Raw genomic sequence first — 22,506 nt, 5'->3', positions numbered from 1 at the left:
GATAAAACACAGGGTATGTAGGGCTGCTTAGCAGGTGACAGTCCCACCAAATTTTAAATACATAACCCACCTACTCATGTGTAAAGTTTTTGGCAGTTAGAGCAAAAAATTGATGGAAAGTGGTAATTAATTCTATTGTATCTAAAAGTGACAAGACAATATACTGTTGTAGCTGCTGTTCATCCATCCTCCCCCTTGCTGTGTTATACCCTACCATCATCCATGAATTGTGCCTATTTTATCAAAGAATTAAGTACAACTTGTTTAGTTCAAATAGATTACTAGAATATAATGGTGACACAATCAGTTCTCATCTGAGACATTGTTCAAGTATGCTTCAGTTTCACAATCAGTCTTTTGACCTTTGGATCATAAACTCTGTGCTGACTAGTCCTTCTTAGTAACTAACAAAATAATAATAATTATAAACCCCCAAGGACTGCACAGACATATCATTGGATGCTGTAACAGCTTAAAGGCAAAATGCTTACGTTATTGCATTTCTTAAATTTTTTCTTTCTCAGACGTTATTCTGCAAAGATGTCAACCAGAGATTCGGAAAGGCCACAATGCCTGTAAATTTTTACTTTGACACATTTCACAATTAAGTAACATAATTGATGCTTGCTTTTTATTAAATTCTTAGTGCAATCATTCTTACATTTTTTCTTTCACAGGTTATCTTCAAAATATTTGTACATTGGACCCGATTAGTATTCCTAGCTTTAATAATTTCCAAATATTTTCTAATAAACAGACAAATTATAATGAACACATATTGTTTAAATGGGAGTTTGACAAAGATGTCCATGTTGTTTGCATCAAACGGTCAATATGAAGATGGTAAAGAAAAAAAAAGGGCAATCAAAGTGTCTGAGTGCAATATTAGAGGAATACAAGAAAATAGTTAAGCATTCTACATCCTGAGTAAATTAAATAAAATCCTTATGTTGAAGTTTGAAGGCCTGTATGTAGCAGTCTGGGATGAGACATGTCCTAAAATTGATCACTAGAAAACAAAAAAGAAACCACCAATCAGTGCATCACTATAAAATAATCATATTACATAAAATAGGATATAATCTATCCAAGTTCCTTTGAATCATTACAGGGGCGCTTGGACAGCATACAGGCTTGGGAAGATTTGTAGCAGATTACATTTAATGCAAGTAAGCATAAAGTGTCACACAAAGGAAGTAAAAAGGTTTGAATACACAATGGGAGGTCTGGAAATCGAAAGTACGCCTTATGAGAAGGATTTAGGAGTCATAGTGGACTCGAACATTATCAACTGACAGTGTTCAGAAGCCATTAAAAAGGCTAACAGACAGGAATGCTTCCATCAGATTTTTAAGACCGATTTCATGTTACTTGATCAGTAGAATTCAGTTACTAATTAAGACCCCCCCAACCGTCACCCATGTATCCCTTTAAAAAAAACTTTTTGCATGAAGCTCCTGCATAACCAGATGCATAGCGGCCTTATGTCCTAGATTAAAGTGTATTTTTATAATTAAACAATTTAATTATTTAACTATTTTTTTATTAACAAAATGAAATTCTGGAGGCTTATTGCTCAGTGACCATAAAAATACTAAAATAAATAAAATTTACTTAAAATACATACTAATAAACTATGTATAAAAATATTTATCTGTAATACATATGGCATATGCTTCTCATAATTACAAGCGGTCATAATCTTTACTTTTTCTGTAATGTTCCTATCTGAAACAAGGCTTATTAAAAAAAAGTACAGGGTGGTCCAGATCTAATTGTGCAGATCCAGTTCATCTGGATTACTTTGATTTATGCATGGACGATTCCAGTTCAGTGCAAAGACGATTCTTCATGTCGAAGTCCAGGATTTTTCAGGTGATTTTCTATGTAATAAACTTAATATGTTATAGCGTAATGAAAATTGCATAATTAGATTTGGACCACCCTATAGTTTTCCACCATTTCTCTAACAGCCGCTGAACTCATGTCATGGTGTGTGTTGTGTTGGGTGTTTGGGATGCCATGTAATAAAAAAATATTACACACACAATCAATTAATTGGTATTGGCAGTTAAACACTGCTTAAGTATAAATATACCTCTTACAGGTTTTAATAATTTTTAATCATTAATTGCACTATAGCTGTTTTTACTGGTAAAGTACAGATTTACTATATTTATACAGGTGTGTTTTTTTTCTTCAGTGAATCGGCCAGACATTCATAATTCTTAAGGTGTAATTATAAATATGGATTACCACTTTAATACTGCAGTACTTGCTTCTTATAAAACCTTGTACTAATAATAAACAGTACACATCTTTAAAAAAGCTGCAAATGTATCAAATGTTCATTAAGCTGTTTATAAGAAGAAGAAACAATACTAACTTGCTTAAAAGGTTTATAAGTAAAAAACATTTTGCTGTTAAGCTAACAACACTACTGTTAACGAAGCAGCAATTTCAAATTCATCTTTATATTTTCTTTTTCTAATTGAAAAGATGAGGCACTTAAAACAAGCTTGTGCTCCAAACTCAGACAGCATACATTTCAATTAAAGGTCAAAATGAAGAGGTCTGATTTAAAGTAGCTTTTCTTGCAGTTTAACTTCTCCAAATCCTTTTTCTCAGTTTACTGCTCCACTTTCTTTAATGTAAAGGCTAATAATTCAATTGGGGCACTGCAACTAAATTACTACAAAGCCTTAAAAAGCAGGGGAGGAAAAGATCTATTTTTGTGATGAATTTACCAATCACCGATTGAGAGGCGAGAGTTTTTTAGTGAAAAATCGGCCATTTTAGATTGGAGGCCCATTGATCGGAAAATATCTACTGTGATGGACAGCTGGGTTCCATGCCCGGCCAGGACGCCTCTGCTGCATATGTTCCGGGAGAGCCACCTTGGGCAGCTCAATATCTCCCCCGGGACGCTTGGTGGCAGCCTCCCTGGCCGATGTTCGTTCCCCAGTCTCCCGCATGGCTCCATGGGACATGGAGTCCTCCACAACCTGGGTGGGAGCTGGGGTGGCCGCTAGGGGGTGCTGCAGAGACTCGTGAACCCAGCTGGACGAGTCATCAGCCCCATCCGGAGGTCCAATTGGGACCAGGTGGTCAAGCACCTGGATCACCTTCGGGTGGGCTATAAAACGGGCCAGCCTCCACCACGGAGGGGCCAGAATCGGGAGGAGGAGGACGAGGTTGCCTGGGAGGAGTGGTGGTGCAAGGTGGAAGAGTTGTTGTGTTGGATTAAGGTGCTTTTGGGACTGTGTTGGGCCTGTGGGACATGGGGAAGACATGTGCCCACGATTGAAGACTGAAATAAAAAGCCTGTGTATTTTGTACACGTGCCTCTGCGTAGTCTGTGCCGGGTCGGGCACTATACAGTGGTGTGAAAAACTATTTGCCACCTTCCTGATTTCTTATTCTTTTGCATGTTTGTCACACAAAATGTTTCTGATCATCAAACACATTTAACCATTAGTCAAATATAACACAAGTAAACACAAAATGCAGTTTTTAAATGATGGTTTTTATTATTTAGGGAGAAAAAATCCAAACCTACATGGCCCTGTGTGAAAAAGTAATTGCCCCTTGTTAAAAATCCCTAACTGTGGTGTATCACACCTGAGTTCAATTTCCGTAGCCACCCCAGGCCTGATTACTGCCACACCTGTTTCAATCAAGAAATCACTTAAATAGGAGCTGCCTGACACAGAGAAGTAGACCAAAAGCACCTCAAAAGCTAGACATCATGCCAAGATCCAAAGAAATTCAGGAACAAATGAGAACAGAAGTAATTGAGATCTATCAGTCTGGTAAAGGTTATAAAGCCATTTCTAAAGCTTTGGGACTCCAGTGAACCACAGTGAGAGCCATTATCCACAAATGGCAAAAACATGGAACAGTGGTGAACCTTCCCAGGAGTGGCCGGCCGGCCGACCAAAATTACCCCAAGAGCACAGAGACGACTCATCCGAGAGGTCACAAAAGACCCCAGGACAACGTCTAAAGAACTGCAGGCCTCACTTGCCTCAATTAAGGTCAGTGTTCACGACTCCACCATAAGAAAGAGACTGGGCAAAACGGCCTGCATGGCAGATTTCCAAGACGCAAACCACTGTTAAGCAAAAAGAACATTAGGGCTCGTCTCAATTTTGCTAAGAAACATCTCAATGATTGCCAAGACCTTTGGGAAAATACCTTGTGGACTGATGAGACAAAAGTTGAACTTTTTGGAAGGCAAATGTCCCGTTACATCTGGCGTAAAAGGAACACAGCATTTCAGAAAAAAACATCATACCAACAGTAAAATATGGTGGTGGTAGTGTGATGGTCTGGGGTTGTTTTGCTGCTTCAGGACCTGGAAGGCTTGCTGTGATAGTTGGAACCATGAATTCTACTGTCTACCAAAAAATCCTGAAGGAGAATGTCCGGCCATCTGTTCGTCAACTCAAGCGATCTTGGGTGCTGCAACAGGACAATGCCCAGAAACACACCAGCAAATCCACCTCTGAATGGATGAAGAAAAACAAAATGAAGACTTTGGAGTGGCCTAGTCAAAGTCCTGACGTGAATCCAATTGAGATGCTATGGCATGACCTCAAAAAGGTGGTTCATGCTAGAAAACCCTCAAATAAAGCTGAATTACAACAATTCTGCAAAGATGAGTGGGCCAAAATTCCTCCAGAGCTGTAAAGACTCATTGCAAGTTATCGCAAACGCTTGATTGCAGTTATTAGGTTCAGGGGGCAATTACTTTTTCACACAGGGCCATGTAGGTTTGGATTTTTTTTTCTCCCTAAATAATAAAAACCATCATTTAAAAACTGCATTTTGTGTTTACTTGTGTTATATTTGACTAATGGTTAAATGTGTTTGATGATCAGAAACATTTTGTGTGACAAACATGCAAAAGAATAAGAAATCAGGAAGGGGCAAATAGTTTTTCACACCACTATATAGCGTCTTTCACACTACTAACAGAATGTTATTTTAAATAGCGCCCTGATGTGTACAATACAAGCCAAGGAGGTTATGCCCATGCTTTATAATGCACTGGTTAGACCTCATCTGAATTACTCTCTGCAGTTTTGGTCTCCAGGATATAAAAAAGACAAAAGTGCTGGAAAAAATTCCGGAGAAGAGTAACTAGGCTGATTCCACGGTTACAGGGGATGAGTTATGTGGAAAGATTAAAAGAGCTGAGCCTTTTCAGTTTAAGCAAAAGATTATTAGGAGGAGACATGACTGAAGGGTTCAAAAATAAGAATGGAAACAGTACAGTGGATAGAGACTGTAATATTAAAATGACTTCAAGAAGACACAGTTGGAAACCTGATAAAGGTAAATTTTTCAAAAATATTTAGAAGCTTTTCTTCATATAGAGGACCACACACACTAGAAATAAGTTGCCAAGTAGTGTGGTAAACAGCAGGACTTCAAGGACAAAAACTTGACTTGATGTTATTTTGGAAAAATGAAGTGGATTGAAGTGTGAAACTTTGTTGGGCTGAATGGCCTGTTCTCCTCCAGATTGTTCTAATGCTCTAATAAAGCCACTGTGTAACAATATAGGGAGGTCATGTTGACTCATAACATTTTTAGAACAACATTATGAACATCGATTAGCCAACAAAAAAGAATGTCACTGTAGCCAGAGCCATCAAACTAATCAAGAATGGGAAGGACCCAGGCCCTGACATGCCAACAGCTGAGGCATTGAAAGATGGTGATCATCTGGCTGAATATCTACATATGCTAATTACATTAATATGAATGTAGAACGCATTCCTGTGGAATGGAAATCAGCCAACATTGTCTATGTATTCAAAAAGAGCACTAAGATACAATGTGAAAACTACAGGGGAGTAAGTCTCATATCAGTGGCTGGGTCAGTATTCACACAGATAATCAGAGCCCATCTCCAACCATTCTATGTATCTTTCACAAGAGAATAGCAAAGTGGCTACAGGCCAGACATGGCCAGAACAACTTTTCAGTCAGGCTGGCGTTGGAAGAGCGCATAAGATGCGGCAAGAAAACCGTGGCAGTAGTTATCAATTTCAAAAGTGCTTTTGACAGTGTGTATCCAAATCCAAGTAGAAAGTACTAAATACAATCAATCAGAGTACCTCCATAATTGGTCAACGTCATCACAGACTTATACTACATACATGGGAAGCTAGCCCACAGTTTTTTCATCCAAACTAGTATAAGGCAGGGCTGTATGCTGTCCCCATTCCTGTCATCAACAAATGGGCCATGGAAAAAAGATTAGTTGGCCAACCAGGAGTCGTGTGCAGCAACAACGGCCTGACATTCACTGATTCAACCTAAGTGGATGACATTGTTTTCCTTGAAGAATCAAAAGCAAGAGCCCAGGAGCTGTGCAACAACATTAGCAAAAAGGTTAGAAAGCTGTGCCTGCATATCAATGCCAAGACTACCCAATGCAAAACATGGATTGATGATGTAGGCTAGTGTTCTTCAACTTTTTTGGCTATGTGGCCCAGTTGCACAATATTTTGCTTTACCCCTCAGAGTTTAGAGTGCTTTGTTATACTTTGATCACAGAAAGCAAGGTGGAGAGAGCTTTCCCCATGGTGTTTTGACCAGGTTGATCAATGTATTAACCAACTTTGTAGGATTATTCCCTTGTGGTTTTTCGAGTGGACTAATCAATGCATATACTAAGGAAGAGCATGGTGGAGGGGAGGTGACCCTCCACATCATTAGAAGGATGCTAGCCCCATCAGCAGGCACACCAAAAACTAAAAGGGCAAGATTCAGAAGATTTCTAAAGGTCTAAAGCTGGGGCCCCATTCACTGAGTTTTCTGATAACACAGAGAAAAACTACATTGATTAGTGGACAGAAGCAGAGGTGACTAGATTTCTTTATTTAATAGAATAACTGTGGCTTTTCTTGTTGATTAATTTCTATGAGGAACTTAAAATACTCATAATACTCATGCTTAAAAATGAAGTTATACCATACTTGTCATCGCCAACTAAAATATAGATTTTTTTTTAAGTTTCAACTGGTAAGGACTATATGGAGTTGGATTGTCAAAAGTATCAAATATCTTTAAGTATTGATTGCATCATTTTTAACATTGTTTCAATCATCATATTTTATTGTATTGCTTCTACAGCCTACATTATGAATGCACTTCTGGCTTGGGCATTTGCAACCCTGTTTCCACCCCCTCACAGGTGTTAATAAGACAGCAACTTTAACAGAGTCAAAGCCTTCACCAGCAAGCTTAACTGACAAAGAGTGTGCCCAGAGAGGCGTCTGGAAATACTTTGGTAGGTAGGTACCTTATTTTTAAATTTTAAAAACATTTTTTTCAGAATAAGCCTGCAAACTTTTGCATTTATAGGAGGGGTGTGTTCTTTTTTTCTACTGATTAAAATGTTTTTTTGTAGTCAGTTAAATGTTTAATGCTTTAAGACTGGAGTATGCATTTATTTTAACTGTGGGCCAGTTTTATTCTGTGCTGTTCATTCAGGGTCACCAGTCACCATGAAGTGTACTTCCGTAGTGCACTATTTTCTATTATGCTATTATATGTCATTTTAAAATTATATTTCCATCACATTTGATAGATAGATAGATAGATAGATAGATAGATAGATAGATAGATAGATAGATAGATAGATAGATAGATAGATAGATAGATAGATAGATAGATAGATAGATAGATAGATAGGATGGATGGATGGATGGATGATGATAGATAGATAGATAGATAGATAGATAGATAGATAGATAGATAGATAGATAGATAGATAGATAGATAGATAGATAGATAGGATGGATGAAAGGCACTCTATGATAGATAGATAGATAGATAGATAGATAGAATGGGGAATGATAGTGTAACGTACTATAAAAGATTTCAGTGCTCAGTTGCATAAATAGTGCATCTCCTCCTCCGTGTGCTCATATACTGTACTCTGTGTATTACAACAAACTCTGAATTGTGGGATGGTGAATAAAGAGAAAGCTGACTGGATTTGGTTGTTTATGATGACCACTTCATGGATGAGGTTTGTGTGAATGCAACAAGGTGGTCCACTTTCCTATGAGTTGTATCATGAAAAGCACAGCAATGACTAGATTTAAACTTGTTTATAAGAACTTTACTATTATCCTTTTACAAAAAATAGCAATACTTGAAGCATTTGCATTTAATAGCTAAAATTTCTTATTTATTTTCATCAATTTCAATTTATTTTTATTGAGTTGCATTGTATACTGTATTGGGTAATGAATTTCAATACTTTTCTTAGTATTGTATTGAACTTGAAATTTTGACATTGTGACAAACCTAGTAGGGGGCCAAAGCCTAAACTGGCAACAGCAGCAACATGACAAGAAATCATCACATGTGTAAACTCAAAAAAGTGTTAAAACATTATACACATTTCAATATATTTAATTGTAAAAGCCCTTCCATAACACATATGGTGCACATATCCATAGCAGACCAATACAACTACACAGATGCTCCTGTTCAACTAACTGCTTGTTCTTGGGGTAAGGGTGGGGGCAAACATAATCTTTGTGAATACAAGGAGAATATGGGAAATTCAAAAAGAATAATTCCAGTTAGAGGTGCAAGAAGCCAAAACCTCTGCCATCTTACCACTTAACTAATGAAACTAATTCATATTTAAATAAGCACCAACAAAGGAGACAGGCAGAGGTATCTCCTCTGGTATGTTTTCAGTTACTCAACTCTCTTCCCTTTTTTAAGAGGAGAACATGACAGCAAATAGTCATTCTGTGTAGATACTGCATGTTCTCGCTGTGTCTGTGTGGGTTCCCCTCTACTTTCCTCCTACATTCCAAAAAATGTGCACATTAAATTAACTGGTGTATCTAAACAGTAGCTGCTCAAGCTGATATGGGTGTGCACTCGCATACCACTTAGGGTTAGTCTTACACTCAACACTGAATGGCCCCTGGCAGAATAAATTATTTGGTAGATATTTAATATATAAGCCACTAAATCAATACAAATTGAAGATTTGTACATGACAGATTAAGAAAAATGAGTATATGTAACACTGAAAACATAATAAAATATATCATAGATGAATTAATCAAGCATGTGATTTTATAAATTGTAGTTTTCAGAAATGAAACAGAAAAAAATTATGGCAAAGAAATTTTCAGCATTGCAGCTACCTAGATCCAAATGGAAAGCTACTAAAGCTACTGTATCTTGTGCCCTTCAACTGACCATGCAGGATCAAAAACAGAAGGTCATACTGCAGCAGAGTACAAGCATCTTGTGACAACTTCCCACCTTCCCCTGTTCTGTCTGTGGATATTCAGGCTCCTCCCACTCATTTATCTCCATGTTTTCATTTTGTTTCCACCATGCAAAATTCAATGAATATACCACAGAGAAAGTAAATAAATAATACATGGAAAATGTTATCTTCAGGCTGCATAATTACAGTCATATGTCAAGAAAAAATAAAGCCAGTAAGATGAAACTGTAATAGGAAAATATGCCAATATTTACAATTTTTCTGCATATCTGAAGATTTTCCTACACAAAAATAAGTCTTTTTTCTTAAGGACTTATTAGAGTCATTTTTTTTTTTTACTACTAACCTCAGCTGAAAATATTGTTGTCTTAAATGGAAGTTTTGAAAAAAATTCAAGAGTGGAAGAAAAATGCAATCACTTTAAAAATGTAGTGGATTGTTATGGACAGCATTAGAGAACATACAGGGAGTCAATCCATCACAAGAGACACATCCACAAACAAAATTCAATTAATAACCTTCACTAATAAAGTACATCAAATCCAAAATCAAATCAATCAACTCAACCAGTATTACTTTGAGATATAGAAAAAAAAACAACACTCCCAAGATAAGACTCCATACAAGATGGAGGAGAACATGTAAACTCCACACCAACAAAAGTAGTGAGGTGGCAGCACCATTCTACCTTTTAATATAAGCATTGTTGCTAAAGTATGTTTTAAAATTTGGATCTCAAATGAGAGATTTTTGTACTTATCTGGAGTATAGAAGATGGCCCCATATCAAAAATGTCTCTAAACTTTTGGAATCAGCCTTTTGGATCAGTAAAAACAATATACATTCAAGCAAAGTGACCACATTAGACGGTACATGCTCATGACACCATGTACAAAAAATCCCGATTCTTAGGAGACCACTATGACTACTAAACTATGCTTACCTAATGTTTCCTAGCTAGACTCATTAACAAACTGCATTAAACAAAAGGAACATTTTGAACACCAAAGCAGAAATGCTTGATAATACCTGACAAAAAATATTGCCTTATGCCTTTGGTCCCAAAAAAAACCCTCACAGTAGGGATGGGTTCAGAATATGGATGGATGTGCAATTTATAGTATGTTTGTGGTATATGCCTAGAATGTCACTGCTCCCCAAATAGATTGATCCATTTGTCCATCCATTAGTGACTGTGGCTAGTCCAGTTTAGATTTATAGAGGCAAGAGACACTCAGGAAAAATGATTGCAAGGCTCACTGTATTCACACACACCTCACTCATATAGGGACAGTTCAGAAAGACCAATTAACTTAATATGCACATCCTTAGGATGTGGGAAGAAAACCACATTCACAAACACTATTTCACACTGGGCTAGTTTACAAACATCAAATAACTTAACATGCATATCTTTAGGATGTTGGAGGTAAACCGTAGTACACAGAGAAAACCCCATACAGACAAGGGAGGACATACTGACTACACATGCAGAGTGGCCTGGCTCCTGGAGCTGTGAAGCAGAAGCATTAACCAGTGTGTTACTACCATTACAGATGTGCTGAAATGTGCCAAACAGAACCTAAAAAAAGTCATCTGTTTAATTACAATATATCATCTTGCATATAGAAATTACATTTATATGCAAATACTGCCTTTGCATTTTTAGCTCCCTACTTGATCTTTTTTGAGAACTGTGCAGAATGACAATTATACAATGAATTTCCTAAGGCTGTCGAGCAAGCTTTTTACACTCAGACATATTTGAAATACAAACCGGATTCCAAAAAAGTTGGGTTGTGAATAAAAACTGAATGCAATGATGTGGAGATGGCAAATGTCAATATTTTATTTGTAATAGAACGTAGATGACAGATCAAACGTTCAATCCGAGTAAATGTATCATTTTAAAGGAAAAATATGTTGATTCAAAATTTCACGGTGTCAACAAATCCCAAAAAAGTTGGGACAAGTAGCAATAAGAGGCTGGAAAAAGTAAATTTGAGCATAACGAAGAGCTGGAAGACCAATAAACACTAATTAGGTCAATTGGCAACATGATTGGGTATAAAAAGAGCTTCTCAGAGTGGCAGTGTCTCTCAGAAGCCAAGATGGGTAGAGGATCACCAATTCCCACAATGTTGCAGAAAGATAGTGAAGCAATATCAGAAAGGTGTTACCCAGCGAAAAATTGCAAAGACTTTGCATCTATCATCATCAACTGTGCATAACATCATCAGAAGATTCAGAGAATCTGGAACAATCTCTGTGTGTAAGGGTCAAGGCCGTAAAACCATACTGGATGCCCGTGATCTCCGGGACCTTAAACGACACTACACCACACACAGGAATGCTACTGTAAAGGAAATCACAGAATGGGCTCAGGAATACTTCCAGAAACCATTGTCAGTGAACACAATCCACCGTGCCATCTGCCGTTGCCAGCTGAAACTCTACAGTGCAAAGAAGAAGCCATTTCTAAGCAAGATCCACAAGCTCAGGCGTTGTCACTGGGCCAGGGATCATTTAAAATGGAGTGTGGCAAAATGGAAGACTGTTCTGTGGTCAGACGAGTCACGATTCAAGTTCTTTTGGAAATCTGGGACGCCATGTCATCCGGACCAAAGAGGACAAGGACAACCCAAGTTGTTATCAACGCTCAGTTCAGAAGCCTGCATCTCTGATGGTATGGGGTTGCATGAGTGCGTGTGGCATGGGCAGCTTGCATGTCTGGAAAGGCACCATCAATGCAGAAAAATATATTCAGGTTCTAGAACAACATATGCTCCCATCCAGACGTCATCTCTTTCAGGGAAGACCCTGCATTTTTCAACAAGATAATGCCAGACCACATTCTGCATCAATCACAACATCATGGCTGCGTGGAGAAGGATCCGGTACTGAAATGGCCAGTCTGCAGTCCAGATCTTTCACCTATAGAGAACATTTGGCGCATCATAAAGAGGAAGGTGCGACAAAGAAGGCCCAAGACGATTGAACAGTTAGAGGCCTGTATTAGACAAGAATGGGAGAGCATTCCTATTTCTAAACTTGAGAAACTGGTCTCCTCGGTCCCCAGACGTCTGTTGAGTGTTGTAAGAAGAAGGGGAGATGCCACACAGTGGTGAAAATGGCCTTGTCCCAACTTTGAAATGAAATTCTGAATCAACATATTTTTCCCTTAAAATGATACACTTTCTCAGTTTAAACTTTTGTTCCGTGATTTATGTTCTATTCTGAATAAAATATTAGAAGTTGGCACCTCCACATCATTGCATTCAGTTTTTATTCACGATTTGTATAGTGTCCCAACTTTTTTGGAATCCGGTTTGTATAACATAGAATGCCGACACTTAAATTTTTTAATGTACTAGTTCAAAGGTGATTTAGGATCTAACCAATGTAGAGACCTGAATTACAGAAACTCTGATTTTAAATCAACTGATGCACTCATATACTGTAAAGAATCATGTGCTAATGTATTCAGTAAAAGACAGTACATTAAAATAAGGATGGGTCACGCATGTTTTCCAGCTCTCTGAAGTGGGAAGTGTGTATAGTCTGTTTTCCAATTATTTGTATGTGGGCTTCAGCTTCATCCCTGCAGCTGTGCTGTTAAGCTGGACTGGTGACTATGATCTGGCACTGTGCTCGTGAGTGAATGTGGGTAATGAGTTGTTATGTTCAAGTTGTCATGTGTGTTAATAAAATTTTTACTTGGGTGCCTCTTTACTTTTGATAACAGATTTTTTAAAGAGGTTGCTGTTGTAATGACCTGCTTAAATAAGAGTATCACTTACGTGACTTTTGCTTAAAGGATCCTTTCCTTCAAGCCAAAACACAGATCATCAATCATGAAGAATCTGCTGCATAGTACCTATCTAACAGAACTCAGCACATAACAAATGTCTCAAAAATGATGGCAGTCTAAATGCTATAATGAATCACCCAAAAGTGCAGGTGTACTTGTGCATACACAATTGGCTCAAGAAAATGGAATAATACTACAAAGATTTTAAGCAGTTTTGATTATTTTTCCAAAAAGACTTCCTTCTACTCAATGGCAGATATTCCGTTCAACACTTCACCAGTAGAGGTTATCTGATTTAAGAAGATATCTTATTAATCGTATTCAAGTTGGATTCATTTGGACCACAAGCAACACTTACTGAGCATAAATGAATGCATTTTTCAAATCATGTACTCCATCATAGAATGGCAGAGGGCAGGAGCCTATAACAGATGCCTGATAGGAACCAACTGGATGAGGCACAAATTTATAATACAAGTGCATATGTATTCACACACATAAAAAAAAAAAGCGAATAAGCCAAACCTGCATGTCTCTGGATTAAGCAAAATTTTAATCCAGTGGCAAATTCACAAAATAGGTTTGACAAATTTCAACACTAAAATGTAGTTCCAAATGGATAAAAAGAGGATAATATAGCTGGGATCAAGTTCAGCTCAGTCATGGTTACACTGGAGTGGCTTATACAGAGGAGGGACTGATGGTTAAGGATACCATTCCCTTATCCAGATCCCGTCAGCCTATTTTTGGCACACTCACCACTGTTCTGTCAACACCTTAAAACATTTTCCTGTACGTGCTTTGCATGAATCAGTAACTCACTAACGATATATATTTCTTCTTGAAATGTCTGTTTTCAACGTGGTATGAAATCTGCTAAAAAGTTTTCACTTTACCATACTATGCATTACTCTAAATGTCGTTAAAATACCAAAGACCACAAACCCCTTCGACAACTTCTTGGAACTTTTGTTTCCTACTCTTGCATTGCTATTGGGTGATAGCCAACATAAAATAATTAATGATTACCTCATTTCAGCATTTACAGGAAAAATAGGTAATAATTTTGAACAAATGAAAGTTACTCCACACTTAATGGATGCTTGTTTTCTAATTGATATATTTGTTGCTATTTATATTATTATATGTTATTTCAATAGCATATGTACTACATTTAATTTATATATATATATATATATATATATATATATATATTTTAAACTAAACTACATTTTAATTTTTGTAAAGCATTTTCAGTTGAATTCAATATATCAAATGCTATTTAGATAAAGTTATTATTACTACATTTCTAACAAAATTTATTTCAAAAGCCAATGGGGAAAAAAAAGGATTTTATTGTTACCAGCACGAGTCACATATCTTTATTTGTTTTCATTCACACTCACCAGAGGTGGTACAAAGCAGCTTCAACTGTCAATTTTCAAGACTGCAAATAACCAGATTGCTAGAGAGCAACCGGACATGTTCACTTAAACTAACATGCCCAAAAGGGGAAATGCATGTATATTTAATTTCTTACTCCATTTTAAATATTAAAAAACAGAACATCATATAATTTTGAACGTTTCAAAAATCTGAGAACACTACACACATTGTTTCAACCACTGGAAAGAAGAACAAGTTTGTAAGAAATAAATGCTGGGATTTGACATTATCAATTTCTCTGGGGAGTGATGGGTAGCTTTGAAGGACAGGCTTCTATGCAAGCAGCAGATGTAATATTTGATTGGGTTATCTACATTAGCCCGAGTAAGTGTTCTGATTATCCCTTACACCAGAAAGTCTGAATTTATATTTTACCATAAACAATTAAGAAACCCTAAAGATCAACTGGGTTCAATATGACAATTATTTTACTTCTCTCTGCAACAGTTTCAAACAGTATCCTCCCCTTAACCAGCTTCTGAACAGATCAACTGGGTTCAATATGACAGTTATTTTATTTATCTGTGGAACAATTTCAATCAGTATCCTCCCCTTAACCAGCTTCTGTACAGAAGAAATTCCGGAGGGAGTTTTTAAAGCAAAAATCTGTCCTAAAGCAGTGCCAAGCTTAAGAACTACAGCAAGTGAATTTCCAGGCGAGTCAGCAGATTGGTTAATGCCTATAACTAACTGAAATATGCAGGACTTGGCATTTTCATGTATATAACTGTACAACCAACCAAGTTTAAACACCAAGATCTTTCCTACTGACTACTTAAATGATATGCTTATATTTTTTAACTTTTTTGACACTTTCATGGCATACAGTATGTTCATTTGCTCTGGAAATTTCCATTAAGTGAAGATTTAGTGAAGTGTATAAGTTAATGTTTGGGACTGTAAGAAGTATTGGTATCCTCTTCAAACCTAATCAAGTCCCTTAACCTGCAGAAGGTTGAAATGACCATATATGGAAACATGTTTACTTTGCACTTGTGATTTGTAAGTCATTTTAGACAACTTTCAAATTTATTATAAATGATTGCACTCATGGGGTGGTCTCCAATGAAATGCATCATTTAAGATTCCCTTAACTATGTCAGCACGTTGCACTAAGCTATACTACACAGTTAAACACCACACACAAATCAATCAGAAGATAGGACAGATTTAAACTGACATACTATGAATACATCCAGAGGCCTCCTCCTATGAAAGCCACAAGACACAATTCTTTACCTGGGAAAGAGAACTGGAATTGTTTTTTCTGGTCTTAATCGCACCAGTCTGGAGCATGTAGTTGTGATGTTTACAGGTGAACTTATCTTAACTAGTGTATATGGAAACAGCTGTTGCAGGAACTGTGTCCTGTAGAAAATGAATACGGGGTAGCACCCTATATTTAGGCTGGAGAATATGAAACCAGTCCCATGTGATTCTCTATTAGACAGAAAAGATCCCAGGGAAATCTGGAACCCAGACAGTTCACCAAAGAGAAACTTTAAGGGGAATTACCTTTGCAATTTCTATGTATAATCAGTAAGGCTTCATTCTTCATGGGGATAAGAAATGTGTCACTCCCTGTTTTGCTTCACTGCTAAATTCAACAGTTTTTAAACAAACGCATATAATAAGATATTCATCTCATTTAAAGCTCCTAAATTCTATGCTTTTTAATCCTTTCATTAGACTTTTAATAAATAATGTTCTTCATAGTAAACATACTAATAAAGCTTTTGCATAACATAATCATACTAAATAAATTTCCAAAATAAGAACATTGGCGCACACCATCCAACCACTTAATCAATCTCTCTTTCCATTTTCTTAACTCAACATAACTGAATTTCTGAGTCAACAGGAGCAAGTGCTTATCCCAAACACAAGTGACAAGGACTCTGGAACCCAATCTGGAAAGGATGTCAATCCTTCATTTATTTCCTTAACTCATTCATTAACCCATACATTTTCTAAACCAGCTTTATTCTGAGCAGGGTTGAGGGGTGCAAAGCAGAAACAATCCTTGGACAGGGTGCAGTTCTCACTGGGTGAACTCACATGCATATGCGGGCCAGTTTAACATTGCCAGTCCACCTAACCTGAATGTCTCTGGAATGTGGGAGGAAATCAGAGCACCTGTAGGAAACCAACAGGGACACAGGGAGCAGCAGCGCCACCAATATGGCACCATGCTATCCTTTCCTGAATCCACTTAAGCAAATGAAGCGATTCAAGGTTGAATGGACAGTAATCATGGTCCTGCTTTCAAATCCCAGGCTGGGCACTCACTATCTGTGAAAAATTTCCCCATTTTCCAAATGTTTGCTGTGGTTTTCTCCCGATACTGCCAATCTGAATGATTGTGTGCTTGTGTCCCATGCTCAGTGCTGGGGAACTTTACTTTAAAAGCAACTTTATTACTAATTACTTACAAAAACAGACACTAAACGTTATATAGTTATCATATAATGTGTAACAGTATGTCATTTTGGAGTTCTGACAATTTTCTTGTGTTTTATTAATATGTTTAGATCTTCATATGCTGTGAAATAAATAACATCTATCCCCTTTTTCAATCCCCAAAGGTTTGTGGTATGAACACTGACTGCTGTGTCACCAGATGACACTGTTTCAATAGATCTATGGCAAATAACTGGAAGAACACTAAACTAACACTTTGTTAATAGGCTTCTGTTACTGGATTGCAAGCAGTACACTATTCTCTGCTTGGCTGTGCGTTTAATCCCTGAAAACAACTGGGAGTACCAAAGTCCACATCTGCTTCTGGCTTTACACCCAGTGCAGCTGTGATCCTAAACTGGGCTGATTATATTTACCCCTCAGCATAGGCAGGATTAAAAGTATATTTATAAATTTTGTTCCATTCTTTTCAATTGATTGCATGCTACACACGTGCTTAACCTATTCCTTAGTAGCTGTCATCTGAAAGCTAGGGTACACAAAGCACAATGTTACAGAATAAAAGAAATTATTATGCAAAATAATGCTTTTTTTGTAGCATTGGAAATAAACTTCAGTCGTAATGCATATATTTTTTTGTGACACAGGTATTTTTCCTTCAATAAAATATACACTGTGTTACACTACTCCTTAGTTTAAAAATTAACGTGACTACATAATGCATGTTACTTTTAATGTGCTACCTCCAACAGTGCCTATGATGGACTAGCACACCCTGTCCTATGTTAGGTTGTCTCACAGCCAAATACTCTTCAGATTGGCTCCACCTGCCTGTGGATATATGAATATGCAGGTTAAGAAAAGAAATGAAAAAAGTAGGGTCATTAAAAACAGATGGGAAACGCCACTTTCTATTAAATGTCACATACTGTGGTCTGCCTTATTGTTACTCAAACACATATAGGACATTTTGTACAAATGAATTAACGTATATTGTACACATATTACACATATGTACACATACATATACACATACATATTCTAATACATGGCATACAGTATTACACTGGGATAAATGAGTATAAATATACAGCACAGCCTTTGCTCACTTTAAGTCACACATTAAAACACCTCCAAGCTCTGCCTCACACATTTGAATGATAATTCACCTTTCATATTTTTATATACCGAGTGTACACACACCCCTCTTTCCGATCCCCTTTAATGTTGTCAAGCCGATCCCATTCCCTACTCCTAGTTCTTGCCTCTCACTCTGACACACTCGTATGTGTTCACCCCTCCCCCAAGCTGCACATTCTTGCTTGCACACACACCGTTATAGTCCTCCTCCTCCTCCTCCTCCACAAGGACACTAGAATACTGAAATCTTTCCCTTTCAAGCACGTTAGTATACAGTCCGAGAAGGACTGTCATTGATCCTCCAGGTCACAGTGATCTCCAGGCCAGTGCTGCGGTTAAGAAGCTTACCAAAGGGTTACAGACTTCTCACAGACAGCTCGCCGCCTGAAAAGCTTTCGCTTTCACCAGGAGACGTACGAACTCCAGGCGTTTCCGCCCCAAAGCCCGACATCACCTCACTCGGTTGTCATTTCTCTGCAGGAGTTGTGTAGGAATACTGCCCCAATGACCCCGCTCACCACTCCCAGGCCTAGCCGGCACACTCGTACTACAATAAATAGCTCCTAGCTGACCTGCTTCATAAAAACGTCCCACTCGTTATGCCTGACACACGCCATGTAAGCGCCCCGAACTCACCGGTAAGCAGGTGTGGTACGCTTTACACGATGAAAGCGGCTCAGTCTCTCAAAGAGGACAGACTGAAGGAGAAGCTGAAGGGACGCGGAGCATGCGCAGCACGTCTGTCACGGCACGTCTCGTTTCTAAACCACGCCCCCTAAACGACAATACGTGCCCTACTGGACACGCCCCCCAATGGTGTCCGACACGCCTTATCTGGAGTGCAAATGGATGTGTGATTTACTGTTTGATCTGTTAGAGTAAATAAAGTTTTGTCAAGTTCATGATTTGCTTGTTTTAATTGCTTAATTTTATTTATGGCCTTCAGTCGCACTGAAAACTGAGCTTCCGTTGGTACAAACCTGTTTCAGTCGGCTTTTGGAAAGTGAGTTTGTGTGCCCTTCACCAAATTACAGCATGTCGTTATTTAGTTTTTATGTTTGGGTCTCTGAGTGAAAGCGTTTACTACGGAGACCTCCAAGGTAAATAACTGGGTGTGTCATTGTTTTTGCAGCCATTAGTTGGAAGGTAGTACTTGAAACATGGGACCTGCAGGGCAGGGCAGTTTCCAGAATGTACATACACAACAGTACCAATAACCGACAAAGCACTTAACATCCTTCTTGTGCTAAAAAGTGGTTTAAAATTAAGAGATACTAGTGGTAATGGCCGAGGAGATAGCCATGGGATAATTCTGTGTGACAAACTACAAATTAGATAGATAGATACTTTATTAATCCCAAGGGGAAATTCACATCCTTTGAGGCTCTCATATTAGATATTAAAACAGACTAGCAGTGTTAGAAAATGGGCCTCTGTAGGTGCTGTTAATAGAATGTATTATGTAACAAAGTACTATTCTGTATACTTAATTTTTGCTTTTAATTTTGTTTGTACTAGGGTCTAATGTTATTAGTTCACTGCAGCTTATTACTCTTGAACATTCTATGAACAATTTCCCATAGGGTTGTAACAATACGAAAATTTCAAACTTCAGATGGAGCAACCCTCGCCATAATGCCTGATAATGGACTGGCATCCCATCTATGATAACTTCCTGCCAGGTGGCTGCTGTTGCCAGTTTAGGCTTTGGTTCCCTTCTAGGGTTGTCACAATGTCAAAATTTCAACTTCAGTACAATACTAAGAAAAATATTGTTACCCAATACAGCATATAATGTAACTCAATAAAAATAAATTGCAATTCTGTATGCATTAAAATATTTACATTGATGAAAATAAATAATAGATAATTTAGTCATTAAATGCAAATGATTCAAGTAATGTTATCTTTTATAAAAGGTAAGAGTAAAGTTCTGTAAACAAGTTCTTGTCATTGCTGTGCTTTTCATGATGGAGCTTATAGGAAAATGCACCACACTGCTGCATTCACGCAGACCTCATCTATAAAGTTGCTACGACAGGCTAGCCAGCCAAATCTAATCAACTTCACGTTAGTCACCATCCCACAATTCAGTTCATTAAATGCATTACACATTTAACTGACTATGAAAACATTTTAAGCTGTACAAAAAAAATAAACATAAAATAAACATTACATCCCCACTTCAGACATACGGTAGCTGTTTACAGGTGTTTACCTACTGAAAAGTATTTCCAGACGCCAGTCTGGCTGCCCTCTTTATGAAATAAGCATGCTGATGAAGGCTCAGAAGCTGCTGATGTTGCCATCTTATTAACACCTGTGAGCCTACAATTGATACTTAATGGTATTTTGATGCTTTTTACATCCCTAATTTCCCATGAATAAAACATTCCTGTCATTAATGAATTCTTGCATTTCCTAGTGACTGACCTTGGGAAACTGTATTGTACTGCTGGGGTCGACTGCAGAATGGGTTTTTGTTTCTCAAAAAAAAAGTAGCTAAACATGTTATATAGTTACTTATTGTACAATATAATGTGTTACAAACACTGCATTATCCAACCCACTATATCCTAACTACAGGGTCACAGGGGTCTGCTGAAGCACAAGGCAGGAAACAAACCCCGGGCAGTGCGCCAGCCCACCGCAGGGCACACACACACACACACCCCAAGCACAATTTAAAATCACCAATGCACCTAACCTGCATGTCTTCGGACTGTGGGAGGAAACCCACGCAGAAACGGGGAGAATATGCAAACTCCACGTAGGTTGTGTTAATTTTTCTTCTGCACATTTCACTGGCTAGAATTTGTTATTAAATCCTACTTTCAACTTGTGCAGCAATAGCGAGCGAGTTTCCTAAAAGAGCAATAATCCATTGGCATTTGGCATCAGGAAGCACAGCAGCGGCCCAACACTACAATATGAAGGAAGACCATCAAAATGAATGCACATTTGTAATGAGGCTTTAATGCAGCATGCTGTTTTACAATTTCTAAACAATTTAACATACTGTACTGGAGAGCTGTATATCATTTAAATTTGTAGTCTGACAACGTAAAGAATATTATATTATTAGCACTGAATCATGTTTTATTTAAACATATTACAAACAGCAATAATATTTACAGACTGCAGATTTACGTGTCCTTGATTATTTTTAATTATGGGGTTGTTTTGTTCTTGTAAAAATATTGTAGTGACTTCTTCACTGCACCTACACTCACAGCCACCACCTTGGTACCCAGACTCTATCTGTACAATTTGACTGCTAACCATATCTTACTTGAGTTTCGCCAAATCTTCCTCGTGCAAATATTATGCACAACATATCCTGCTGTGTCTACCCTATTGGTCAGTTCTGTTTTTTGCATGCCTCTCCTATCCCTTGTGCTGGTGGCCTTTATTTGTGTAAACCAGAAAGTCTCATGCGGCAGATCTGTCCCAGCTTTGTCTGAGCACTAAGCCAAAAAAAGGTTGATGCACGTTAGAATAGCCAGCTCAGTACAGTATTATTATTATTATTATTATTATTATTGAGAAAAGAAAATGTGTCTCTGCTAATTTTCTTTTTTCTGTAACGTCACCAAATTTCAATCAAAGCAGTCAGAACATTTTTTAGATTTTGGGATATTTCATTTTTCTATTGTAAAGGTTATTTTAACCCCTTGTGAAAGGTAGGAGGCGTCACTGAGCCCCAAACCTTGGTCACAACCAACACAGACACAGTCAGGTTCAAGTACAGTGATTTTATTCTTTCAGAACGTTTACAGGCTCGTCTAGAATTGTCTGTATAACATAACACACCACAAAATAAAGACTTTCCTCCTCTGTCCTACACCTTTTCATCCAAACAAGTGTTGTCCTCTGCCTCCTGATGCGACTCGCTTGGATGAAGTTGAGTGGCTTCTTTTATCAATGACCCGGAAGCACTTCTGCTGCTAGGAGTTAGCCTGCTGGAAGGACGAAGGTCCCTGAATATAGGGATTGCTAATCCCAACAGCTCCCCTTGGCAGCCCCCACGGAACACAACATGCCTGCCCCAGTGGACAGCAGGCCCCAGTATGCCCTGTGGGTGTCCGTTTGGAAATCATAATCCTCTTCACTGGTACGTGCCTCAACTGGAAAGAACTTAAACTCATTGTGTAAATAATGATTATAAAAGCTGCAACAGATGGGCCTAATTTTAATGTGGGTGATGATCTTCAATCCCCATCACTAAATTGGAAAGATCAGGTTTCACTTGTGCACTCACACAAAAGGGTAAAGAGAATGCAGCAGGGTCAATTGAACCTACCACTCAGTTGGAAGCTGATATTACCAAAAACAATATTTTTTCTAAATAAGTAATTACTTTGAGCATATAATGGGAAATTGGAAAAAAAAAAACATTCGAAGA

At 37.8% G+C, this 22,506-nt stretch overlaps 1 protein-coding gene across 2 annotated transcripts in view; it reads right to left on the bottom strand.

Moving 5' to 3' along the window:
• The window catches only part of LOC120538806 (voltage-dependent anion-selective channel protein 2-like), a 46,893-nt gene extending 28,043 nt beyond the window's left edge, over nt 1-18,850 (bottom strand). For both annotated transcript variants that reach the window (XM_039768287.1, XM_039768289.1), the window contains exon 1: nt 18,738-18,850. The gene's annotated coding sequence lies outside the window, so the exon portion shown is untranslated. The remainder of the gene's footprint in view (nt 1-18,737) is intronic.
• Nucleotides 18,851-22,506: the final 3,656 nt, after the last annotated feature.

Source organism: Polypterus senegalus, chromosome 11 (assembly GCF_016835505.1).
Source record: "Polypterus senegalus isolate Bchr_013 chromosome 11, ASM1683550v1, whole genome shotgun sequence".
NCBI classification, from domain to species: Eukaryota; Metazoa; Chordata; class Cladistia; order Polypteriformes; family Polypteridae; genus Polypterus; species Polypterus senegalus.
The sequence above is the reverse complement of the archived record's forward strand: the minus strand, read 5'-3'. Positions and strand labels throughout refer to the sequence as shown.